We start from the raw sequence: 11,926 nt of genomic DNA, 5'->3' as shown, positions 1-11,926 counted from the left end.
CCTCCGAAGTGTGGAAATGTTTTCTGCAACGTCCGCAGCAAGAACCTCTGCGGACATGAGTTTTGTAGGAGACACGCAGCATGCGCTGTCTCCAAGGATGATCTCCAGTATTGGGACCCTCAGGTATGTATTGTGTGCACTAACCTGATTACTGAGGCCTTTGATTCCCCTAGGACGGCGGAATCAAGGGATATAGCAAGGGAGAAGCTTCGTACCTGGGTAAGGGGCATCCAAAAGAACACCTCTGGCCCTTATCTTCCAAGTGAGAAGATGAGTGCGTATCTTTTCCCTAAGGCATCAGCTGATGCATTGATTCCCCAGCCTCAAGAGGAGATCCCCCAAGGTCAGATCCAGGTGGATGCTGCGTATCTTTTCCCTAAGGCATCAGCTGATGCATTGATTCCCCAGCCTCAAGAGGAGATCCCCCAAGGTCAGATCCAGGTGGATGCTGAAGTCGCGGTCGCGATGCAAGACATCCAGTTAGATGACAGGATGTCTGACGTGGACGAGCGTTTGGAAGAAGACCTCCTGGCAGAAGGCCAGGATGAAGTTCAAGCCCCGGACGTCGTAGAGGAAGAGGTTGACGAGGTGTCGGCTACTCCGATTCAGATTCCGGAGCCTATTCCCTCAACATCGGCCGGTCTCCCAGTAGAGCTGGGACAGGCCCTCTCTTCGATTGTTGGAATGATCCAACAAATGCAGAAGGAGAATCAGGAGAAGGCGGCTGCTATGGAACGGCGGATGCAGTGCCTTGCAGAATCACATGAGCCCCAGAAAAGGCTCAATGTGAAAGACCTTCCCTTGTGCTCAGATGCTAACCCATGGAGGTATGCTGAGCACATGCCAATGACGACTGGAAAGATCGTCATCTCGGATAAGCTGGGCTCAGTTCCCCTAGAGGAGGTGGAATTCTGGCCCAGCAAGGCATCATATCCGGACTGTTATGTCCGGCTGAGGAAGGAACCAGCTTCAAAGGAGGAGACAGAGCCGAAGGAGGTCATAGTGATGGACCATACTAAGGCTCAAGCTCTGCTTTCATCCTCGTTGAAAGAGAGGGGCTTCTCTAACTCAAAAGTAGCTGCATTGAGCAAGAAGCTCCCTTCCTTTGTGTCCTCTCCTGCTAGAGCCTTCCCCTTTTTACAGAAAGGGTTTGCGGCTGTACTAAAAGCAGTCGAGGCCGACAAGCCTTGCCCCTCCCTGAAGGAGTGTAAACCCTTGTCGCTGGCCCTACCTATGGACCACAAAGACTGGAAGGACGTCCATCTTACGTTCTCAGTTGGGAAGTTGGAGGCTGATATCACCGGACGTCAGTTCGGCGAGGACCTCCCTAAGCTGTCTGACTTTCTCTTGCAGAGAGAGTTCGAGACAAAAGAAAGACTGGCTGCCTCAATGTCTCTTCAGACTACTCTTGAGACGATGGCGAGTGACCCCAAGGTCCATGAAATGTTCATGGTGGTGGCCAAGACTCATCTGGCCACAGTGACGAAGGACCTTTATGGCTTCGTCAAGGCGAGGAGAGCTTGTAGGGAGTTCGTGTTCACCTCGGCTACGGTGAGGCACGAGCCAAGGAAACTAATCTCCTCCAACATTTGGGGCAAAGACCTTTTCCCTACCGATTTGGTCAAAGAAGTAGTTGATAAGGCCGCTTTGGAGAATAGAAACCTTCTCCAGAAGTGGGGCCTGGCTATCAAAAGAAAGTCTTCCCCGGATGAAGGTCCTCAACCAAAGAGGAAGACTATGAGGACTAGGCTACCGTCTCGGCCAGCCAAGCCTTTTAGACAGCAACAGCAACTGCAATTGCCATAGCCTCCAGTGCCCCAGATCGTGGCACAAACCCCGACCACTTTTCAGTGGGTACCCCAGGCCGTGTCGACACAGTCCACGGCATTCACCCCATCGTTCGAAGGGCAGTCTACTTCCTTTCGAGCAAAGCCTAGAGGGGCAGCCAGAGGCTCGTCTGGGCGCCCCTCAAGGGGAAGGGGATTCAGGGGTGGTCGTGGTCAGGGAGGCAAGACCTCGGGACGGCAGTCCAAGCGGGATGATACCGGTAGGAAGGAGACTTCTGAAATTTCGGTATCGGTGGACCTTCGATCCCTGGGCCCACAGCCTACTCAAGAATGGACTGGGCTGGAGCTGGTACAGCACTCCACCCCCGGGCCTTCGGGTTTTCCAACACTCCAGCCCCGTTCTGGAGGAGTACGTTCAAGAACTGTTGGAGAAAAATGTGATCCGAAAGGTGAAGTCCATCAAATTCCAAGGGAGGCTGTTTTGTGTTCCCAAGAAAGACTCGGAAAAGCTCAGAGTCATTCTGGACTTGTCGCCACTCAACAAGTTCATAGTGTATTACAAATTCAAGATGCTAACACTGCAACAATAAGGACCTTACTGCCCAAGAGGGCATATTCCGTCTCTATAGACTTGTCAGACGCCTATTGGCACATTCCAATCAACCATCGACTCTCCCCCTACCTAGGGTTCAGGCTACAACGAAGACTATACGCCTTCAGAGCCATGCCATTCGGGCTAAACATAGCCCCAAGGATTTTTACGAAGCTTGCGAGCGTAGCTCTCAAACAATTACGCCTAAAGGGAATTCAGGTAGTAGCCTACCTGGACGACTGGTTGTTGTGGGCAGCATCCGAGACAGAATGCTTGCAAGCTTCCAGTCAAGTGATCTAGTTTCTACAGTACCTAGGTTTCAAGATCAACAGATAAAAGTCTCGACTTTCTCCATCTCAAAAGTTCCAGTGGCTGGGAATCCACTGGGACCTTTTGTCACACCGTTTCTCCATCCCGGCGAAGAAAAGGAAGGAGATAGCGGGTTCTGTCAAGAGACTTCTAGATTCCGAAAGGATATCAAGACGCGAACAAGAGCTCTCTCCAGTTTGCTTCGGTGACAGACCCAGTGCTAAGAGCACAGCTAAAGGATGCAACCGGAGTTTGGAGAAGTTTTGCATCAATCGTGCGAAGAGATCTGAGAAGACCAGTTCCGCTTCGGCTACGTACTCTTCTCAGGCCTTGGTCCCAAGCCAGACTTCTAAAGAAGTCGGTTCTTCTTCAGCCACCTCCCCCGTCGGTGACGATTCACTCAGACGCCTCGAAGGAGGGATGGGGAGGTCACTCTCATCGGAAAAAAGTCCAGGGGACTTGGTCCAAGCTATTCAAGACCTTTCACATAAACTTTCTAGAAGCTAGGGCAGTGCTCCTTACCTTAAAGAAAGTTTCCCCGCGTCACTCGATCCACATAAGGAGGTGATTGACAGCGAGGTAGTTGTGAGATGCTTGAATCAACAAGGATCGAGGTCACCACCTCTCAACCTGGTGATGTTGGCCATCTTCCGATTGGCGGAAAAGAAGAAGTGGTACCTGTCGGCAGTTCACCTTCAAGGAGTCCGCAATGTGACAGTGGACGCTCTATCCAGGTTCACACCGATAGAGTTGGAATGGTCCTTAGACGCAGGATCATTCTCCTTCATTCTGAATCAAGTCCCAGAACTGCAGATAGACCTCTTTGCGACGAAAGACAACAAGAAGTTGCCCCTGTACGTGTCCCCGTACGAGGACCCCTTAGCGGAAGCAGTGGACGTGATGTCCCTCAACTGGAACAGAGGGTCCAGGATTTATCTGTTCCCTCCTCACAACCTTCTGTTGAGGGTCCTCAACAAACTGAGATCCTTCAAAGGGGTAGCGGCAATAGTAGCCCACAAGTGGCCGAACAGCGTGTGGTTCCCCCTGGCATTGGAACTACAGCTGAAGTTTGTACCGCTACCAGATCCAGTTCTGACCCAGCGAGTCCAAAAGTCGACTGTCTGCGCTTCATTACAGAAAACCCGGACCCTGCAGCTCATGATTTTCTCTCCCTAGCGGTGAGAAAGCGTTTCGGGATTTCGAAAGCCAGCATAGACTTCCTAGAGGAATATAAGTGCAAATCTACTAGAAGGCAATATGAGTCATCTTGGAGAAAATGGGTGGCCTTTGTCAAGGCGAAGAATCCGCAGGAGATCTCGACAGACTTCTGCTTATCTTTCTTCATCCACCTCCATGGTCAAGGATTGGCAGCTAACACGATTTCAGCGTGTAAGTCTGCTTTGACAAGACCCATTCTATATGCCTTCCAGGTCGACCTAGGTAACGAGTTCTTTAATAAAGTTCCGAAAGCCTGCGCTAGGCTCAGACCTTCAGCACCTCCAAAGGCCATTTCATGGTCTTTAGACAAAGTTCTTCATTTCGCTTCTCTGTTGTGCAATGAAGAATGTGCGTTAAAGGATTTGACACAAAGTTATTTTCCTATTTGCACTCGCGTCCGGGGCCAGGGTTAGTGAGATTGTAGCCCTCTCGAGAGAGGCAGGTCGTGTTCAGTTCCTGGATGGGGGAGAACTGAACCTGTTTCCGGATCCTACGTTTCTCGCCAAGAATGAGTTACCCACCAACAGGTGGGGTCCCTGGAGAATCTGCCCTCTGAAAGAAGATGCATCTCTATGTCCAGTAGAATGCCTAAAGGTCTATCTTCATAGAACTTCAGACTTCAAGGGTGGTCAACTATTCAGGGGAGAAACATCAGGCTCAAATTTATCTCTGAATCAACTCAGAGCAAAAATCACATATTTTATTCGCAGAGCGGATCCTGACAGTACACCCGCAGGTCACGATCCGAGGAAAGTTGCCTCATCCTTAAATTTCTTTAATGTTATGGATTTTGAACATCTCCGTTCATACACTGGCTGGAAGTCTTCCAGAGTGTTCTTTCGCCACTATGCGAAGCAAGTAGAGGAACTAAAGAGATCTGTGGTAGCAGTGGGTCGCGTCGTTAACCCTACTGTTTAACTCTGCGAGGAACAGTGGTTTTAATTGGGACGATTAATTCCAGGGTGAGTGTGTAGTTACATACCGTACTACAAACTAAGTGAGGGCACTGAGTTGCCCATGTAGACTGTTCCATTTCCAAAGGTGAACCTAGCATAAGTGCAGACATGTGTGCCGAGCGTTTCTAACGCTAATGTCATTGATTTGTAATACAGACTTTTATGACTTTGATACCTCGGTATCTTAAAAGTGGCATTTAATGTTTTTTCTTTCAGATAAACAGTTCTGTTTACTATCATACTTATGCTTAAAGTTTTGGGTTATCCTCTTCTTTTATATATATATATATATATATATATATATATATATAATTGTGGTTAACCTGTCTGTTTATTGTCTGTCAATGAACTTGTTCTTGAGAACCTTGCGTCTCCTTCACCTGTGTCAATTTATTGGTATAATTGAGCATTCATTCTATGTACCTTATCTGGGATAATTCTAATAGAATTGTTCCTTTATGCAAGCTATGTTGCATTGGTTTATGCTTTCCCTTAACGGGAGGACCCCGTCCCATAAGGGGACGATGGCGGTTTTACTAGTTTCCTCCTATGCGGATATAAACCTTTGTCCAATACAAGTATTGTGCGGAGAACTGGTCGATATTTCATATTGACGCAGTGGTTCTTTACAAACTATGCTTCACTTAATATAGGGCGAGACCACTATATTAGCTTGCCTGGTATTCATACATAGGTATATGTACTCTTCGAGACTTTTCCAGAGTCTAGTAGGACTCTTCCCTGTAGGGGGCAGGAAGCTCTAACATGGTTTATAGTTAGTTGAAAAGATGTATAACGGTAACATCTTAGGTCTTTAGGTCTAGTCGACCGGGAAAAATTACATCCGGGGAGTACGGCACGTTCTGAGAATCCACAGATACAGTAATGTTCTGGTATACTTCCATCAGGACGACATGGCTTGAGCCCAAAAAACGGATTTTGAGCGAAGCGAAAAATCTATTTTTGGGTGAGATGGCCATGTCGTCCTGATGGACCCGCCCTTGCCTTTCTAAGAAAGGGCTGTAGGACCCCTCCCTATATACAGTATCTGTAGCACCTCGTGTACGCTACAAGGAATACAGATGGCGCCAGGATTAGCGCCAGGCACGCTTACGAATCGGGAGATAGGGAGCCTTGGGAGCGGCTCCCCCTTTTTCTTTCCCGAATTCGTTTCTTGCCAACTGCTCCCTGCGAGACGAAATCTCTGTTCGGGATGCAGATTGCCATGTGGCGTGTCAAGAATACGTCCTCTGATATGTCGCGATATCCTTTTCAGGAGGGATATTCGCTCCAGGAGTTAGAATTCTGGTACCTTAAGGTAAATTCTCTGGGAATATCGCCGTAGTTGTAATATACCCTAGGAAGCTACCCTATAGGAACTTCCATCAGGATGACATGGCCATCTCACCCAAAAATAGATTTTTCGCTTCGCTCAAAATCAGTTATATATATATATATATATATATATATATATATATATATATATATATATATATATATATATATACATATATATATATACAGTATATACATATAATATGATATATACATGTATATGAAATATATATATATATATATATATATATATATATATATATATATATATATATATACAGTATATACATATAATATATATATGTATATGAAATATTTATATGTATATAATATATATATATATATATATATATATATATATATACATATATATATATATATATATATATATATATACAGTATATACATATATGATATATACATGTATATGAAATATATATATATATATATATATATATATATATATATATATATATATATATATATATATATATATATATATATATATATATATACATACAGTATATACATATAATATATATACATGTATATGAAATATATATATATGTATATAATATATATATATATATATATATATATATATATATGTATATATATATATATATATATATATATATATATATATATATATATATATATATATATACAGTATATAAAAAACAAGAAAACTCCTGATAAATGAATTACATAGAGTAAAATCTACTCAAAGATGTTTAAATCAGAAAGCAACGAAGTTTCGAGATACAAAGCAAAACGATTCATAGTATAACCGAGGATCCTTCAGTGACGGTATTGGTAAGATTTGAAAGTTTTTAAAGGCGTGATTTTTACTTATATTTTTGCTAATGATATGCAAATGTTGTTCAGTTTGAATATATCTTAATGATGTCCCCAAATGATTGATTGAAATATGGTTATGATACATGAAAGTTTAAGCGTTAAGAGATCAGTATGCGACGAGAATCCCACAACTAATATTTAATAATATACAACGTCAAATAACAAATATTAAATGTTATACATACAGCCTCCAGAGAGAGAGAGAGAGAGAGAGAGAGAGAGAGAGAGAGAGAGACTACGAGATTAGGTAGAAGGACTACAGGAGAGAGAGAGAGAGAGAGAGAGAGAGAGAGAGAGAGAGAGAGAGACTATGAGATTAGGTAGAGGCACTACAGGAGAGAGAGAGAGAGAGAGAGAGACTACGAGATTGGGTAGGGGGATTACAGGAGAGAGAGAGAGAGAGAGAGAGAGAGAGAGAGAGACTACGAGATTAGGTAGAAGGACTACAGGAGAGAGAGAGAGAGAGAGAGAGAGAGAGAGAGAGAGAGAGAGACTACGAGATTAGGTAGAAGGACTACAGGAGAGAGAGAGAGAGAGAGAGAGAGAGAGAGAGAGACTATGAGATTAGGTAGAGGCACTACAGGAGAGAGAGAGAGAGAGAGAGAGAGAGAGAGAGACTACGAGATTGGGTAGGGGGGATTACAGGAGAGAGAGAGAGAGAGAGAGAGAGAGAGAGAGAGAGAGACTACGAGATTAGGTAGAAGGACTACAGGAGAGAGAGAGAGAGAGAGAGAGAGAGAGAGAGAGAGAGAGACTATGAGATTAGGTAGAGGCACTACAGGAGAGAGAGAGAGAGAGAGAGAGACTACGAGATTGGGTAGGGGGATTACAGGAGAGAGAGAGAGAGAGAGAGAGAGACTACGAGATTAGGTAGAAGGACTACAGGAGAGAGAGAGAGAGAGAGAGAGAGAGAGACTACGAGATTAGGTAGAAGGACTACAGGAGAGAGAGAGAGAGAGAGAGAGAGAGAGAGAGAGAGAGAGAGAGAGAGAGAGACTATGAGATTAGGTAGAGGCACTACAGGAGAGAGAGAGAGAGAGAGAGAGAGAGAGAGAGAGAGAGAGAGACCACGAGATTGGGTAGGGGGATTACAGGAGAGAGAGAGAGAGAGAGAGAGAGAGAGAGAGAGAGAGACTAGGAGATTAGGTAGAGGGACTACAGAAGAGAGAGAGAGAGAGAGAGAGAGACTAGGAGATTGGGTAGAGGGACTACAGAGAGAGAGAGAGAGAGAGAGAGAGAGAGAGAGAGAGAGACTAGGAGATTGGGTAGAGGGACTACAGGAGAGAGAGAGAGAGAGAGAGGGAGAGAGAGAGAGAGAGGGAGAGAGAGAGAGAGAGAGAGAGAGACTAGGAGATTGGGTAGAGGGACTACAGAGAGAGAGAGAGAGAGAGAGAGAGAGAGAGAGAGAGAGAGACTAGGAGATTGGGTAGAGGGACTACAGGAGAGAGAGAGAGAGAGAGAGAGAGAGAGAGAGAGAGAGAGAGAGACTAGGAGATTGGGTAGAGGGACTACAGGAGAGAGAGAGAGAGAGAGAGAGAGAGAGACTAGGAGATTGGGTAGAGGGACTACAGGAGAGAGAGAGAGAGAGAGAGAGAGAGACTGAGATTGGGTAGAGGGACTACAGGAGAGAGAGAGAGAGAGAGAGAGAGAGACTAGGAGATTGGGTAGAGGGACTACAGGAGAGAGAGAGAGAGAGAGAGAGAGAGAGAGAGAGAGAGAGAGAGAGAGAGAGAGAGAGAGAGAGAGAATTTTTTAACCCTATTACAAAATCTCCCACTGAAGGATTCAATCAAGACTAAAAGCCACAGCTGTTAGGAACCATGGCGTAGGTTTAAAGGAATCTGCAATAGAGGAGGATGACGTGATACCGAATAAAAGCAAGTCGTATGATTTATGGGATCTATTGTCATGTGAATGAAAAAGTTAACGGGGTTCGTATTTTCTTCATAATGAAAAGAATTAATACACCTATCTACATATTGGCAATGTATTATTTTTATAATATTTAGTGACCAACATTTTGTCTGTCTTTCTGTCCATGTCTTTCTGTCCATGTCTTTCTGTCCATGTCTGTCAGTCTGTGTCTGTATGAGTGTCTGTGTCTGTCTATGTCGGCCTGTCTGTCCGTTTCTGTCTATGTCTGCTTGTCTGTGTATGTCTATGTCTGTCCGTGTATATCTATGTCTGTCTGTATGTCTATGTCTGTCTGTCTATGTCTATGTCTGTCCGTAATGTCTGTCTGTCCGTATATGTCTGTCTGTCCGTATATGCCTATGTCTGTCGTGTATATCTATGTATGTCTTGCCACGACAAATTCGTGGGCAAAAAGTCGTGCAAGTGTCAGGGTACCCATGGCACTACCCAAGACTAAAGAACATTGGTTTGATTCTGGGATTTTGGAATGTCCTCTTCCTAGAAAGGCTGCTTACTATAGCTAAAGTGTCTCTTCTACCATTAGCAAGAGGAAAAGTAGCCGTTAGAACAATTACAGTGCAATAGTATAACACCATGAGTGTAGATTTTTTCGGTTATCTTAAGTGTGGTCAGGTGTATGAGGATAGAAGAAAATGCGTAAAGAATAGACCAAACTATCGAGGTATGTGTAGGCAAAGGAAAAATGGGTCGTAAACAGAGATGGAGCCAATCTAGTACTATCTAGCCAGTCAAAGGACCCAATAACTCTCAAGCGGTTAGAACAAGATGATAAAATGCAGCACAATTTCAGGAAAGACAGAAGAGATCCTCCCATACGGTTCACAGATGCCTATTCTGGATTACAACATAGATCACATTTTTGAACTCTACACATTAAACCGGCATTAAAAAGCAATTAAGATAATGCGACAGTCGTGCTGATTCATAGTGAACGCAATCAACATGCATTCTTTGAAAGTGATATTGCTTCCATAAACATGGCCAGTAATGAACTAAGGGAGGGTAATGGGATTCTGAATAGCTATTTTAATGATATCTCGTAAATAAAAATATTCTTTTCTATAATTATGTAATATGATCAACATTAGGAGGGGGATTAAAATTTATTCAGTAACTGCCTACAGTATTTCTCATGTTGACCATTAAGAGAAGCAACTGCTGTTCTTACACTTGGCTGGCTGTGTGCATTTCGTATCCCATTCATGCAACATCAAATCTCAAGCCAACCAGACAACTTAATCTGTCAATTCTGGCGAGGAGAAACCTTGGTATTAAATCGTAACTATAGCTATGACGAAAAATTTTACGATAGACGATAAAAAGTATCTGTTTCTGCCCCCCCTCACACACACACTCCCTCACTAACCCCCTCTCTCTCTCTCTCTCTCTCTCTCTCTCTCTTCCTAATGATCTAGCAGCAGTAGTAGCATCAGAAGAACCTACCATCATTTTTATGGGGTAAGCACGGTTGCCTTCTTGTTGAAGGACTTTGCTTTGGCTTTGGGGTAGACCGTACTCCCGATTGGCTGCCCTGCCTGACATCGCTCAAACCCCCGTAGCGTATGCTCCTGTGTTGTACCAAATCACCCAGCAGCTATGAATCATGGCTCGGTTGGGTATAATAGGCCTATATAAGTCATTCCAAAGAAGACAGGACAACCGATCAATTTATTTCAGTGGAATAACTTCAGCAACCTTTTAACGAAGTGAATAATTTCTAGCATTAAAAAAAAGGCGATATCAATCAAAACTCTATCTTCTGGTGTCAAACTGGTATCATTCCTGTATTTCCAGGCATCTATGGCTCACGGTTGCCTTTGAGGGATAATATGCTTATACTGCCCTAGATTTAGAATATGATATATGTTTCCGAAATTCACCATTTGATATAATCTTCCCAAACAGTTTACGAATAGTGGCAAAAGCCTCTGCACCATGGTCTTCCACTGTCTTGGGTTACAGATCTCTTGCTTGAGAGTACACTCGGGCACACTATTCTATCTTGTTTCTCTTCTCCTGTTATTTTCAACTTTTTATACTTTACATATGAAACATTTAATCTTAATGTTATCATTGTTCTTAAACTTCTCTTGAAGTATGTCCTTATTTCCTTTCCTCACAGCTATTTTCCCAGTTGGAGCCCTTGGGCTTATAGCATTAGTGTTCCAACTAGGCTTTGTAGCTTAGCAAGTAATAATAATAATGATGATATAGTGTTAAACAAGTCAAATGATACCAGAGATGACGATAATCGACACCATTTATCACCTGAATTTTTCAATAGGACTCAATCTAGTTTTGTCCCTATTTCAAAAGTTCAATATTTTAAGACCCGCTGAATCATTATATATTATCATCATTATGAAACCTTTCAAATCTTTAAATAACATCAAGACGAAAATATTGAGATAAATTTATAAATTAATCCCACCTGGAGCCAGTTATCAACGTTAGTATCGTTAACAATTCCACTACTTCTACCATCATTATGAAACCTCCCAAATCCTTAAATAACATCAAGACGAAAATATCGAGAATTATTTACGTGTAAATTAATCCCACCTGGAGCCTGTTATCAACACCTGTGGTCTAATTACATCCAATTAGAGTAATAAGATAATTGCCAACATTCAGAACACGTGCAATTGTCTCACACAGTGACAGTGTCATGCATTGTTTAAAGGCTTCTGAATAGTATAAAAAAACTCGATAAATCCTATATTCATACACATTCTCTTGCTCGAGGGTACACTCGATCATACTACACTATCTTATTTCTCTTCCTCTTGTTTTTATTAAAGGTTTTATAGTTTATATTGGAGATATTTATTTTAATGTTACTCTTCTTAGAATATTCTTTTTTCCTTTTTTCCTTTCCTCACTGGGCTATTTTCCTTGTTGGAGCCCCTGGGATTATAGCATCCTGCTTTTCC

The sequence above is a fragment of the Palaemon carinicauda genome, chromosome 35 (genome assembly GCF_036898095.1).
Source record: "Palaemon carinicauda isolate YSFRI2023 chromosome 35, ASM3689809v2, whole genome shotgun sequence".
In the NCBI taxonomy this organism is placed as follows: Eukaryota; Metazoa; Arthropoda; class Malacostraca; order Decapoda; family Palaemonidae; genus Palaemon; species Palaemon carinicauda.
This window is presented reverse-complemented; position numbering follows the sequence as displayed.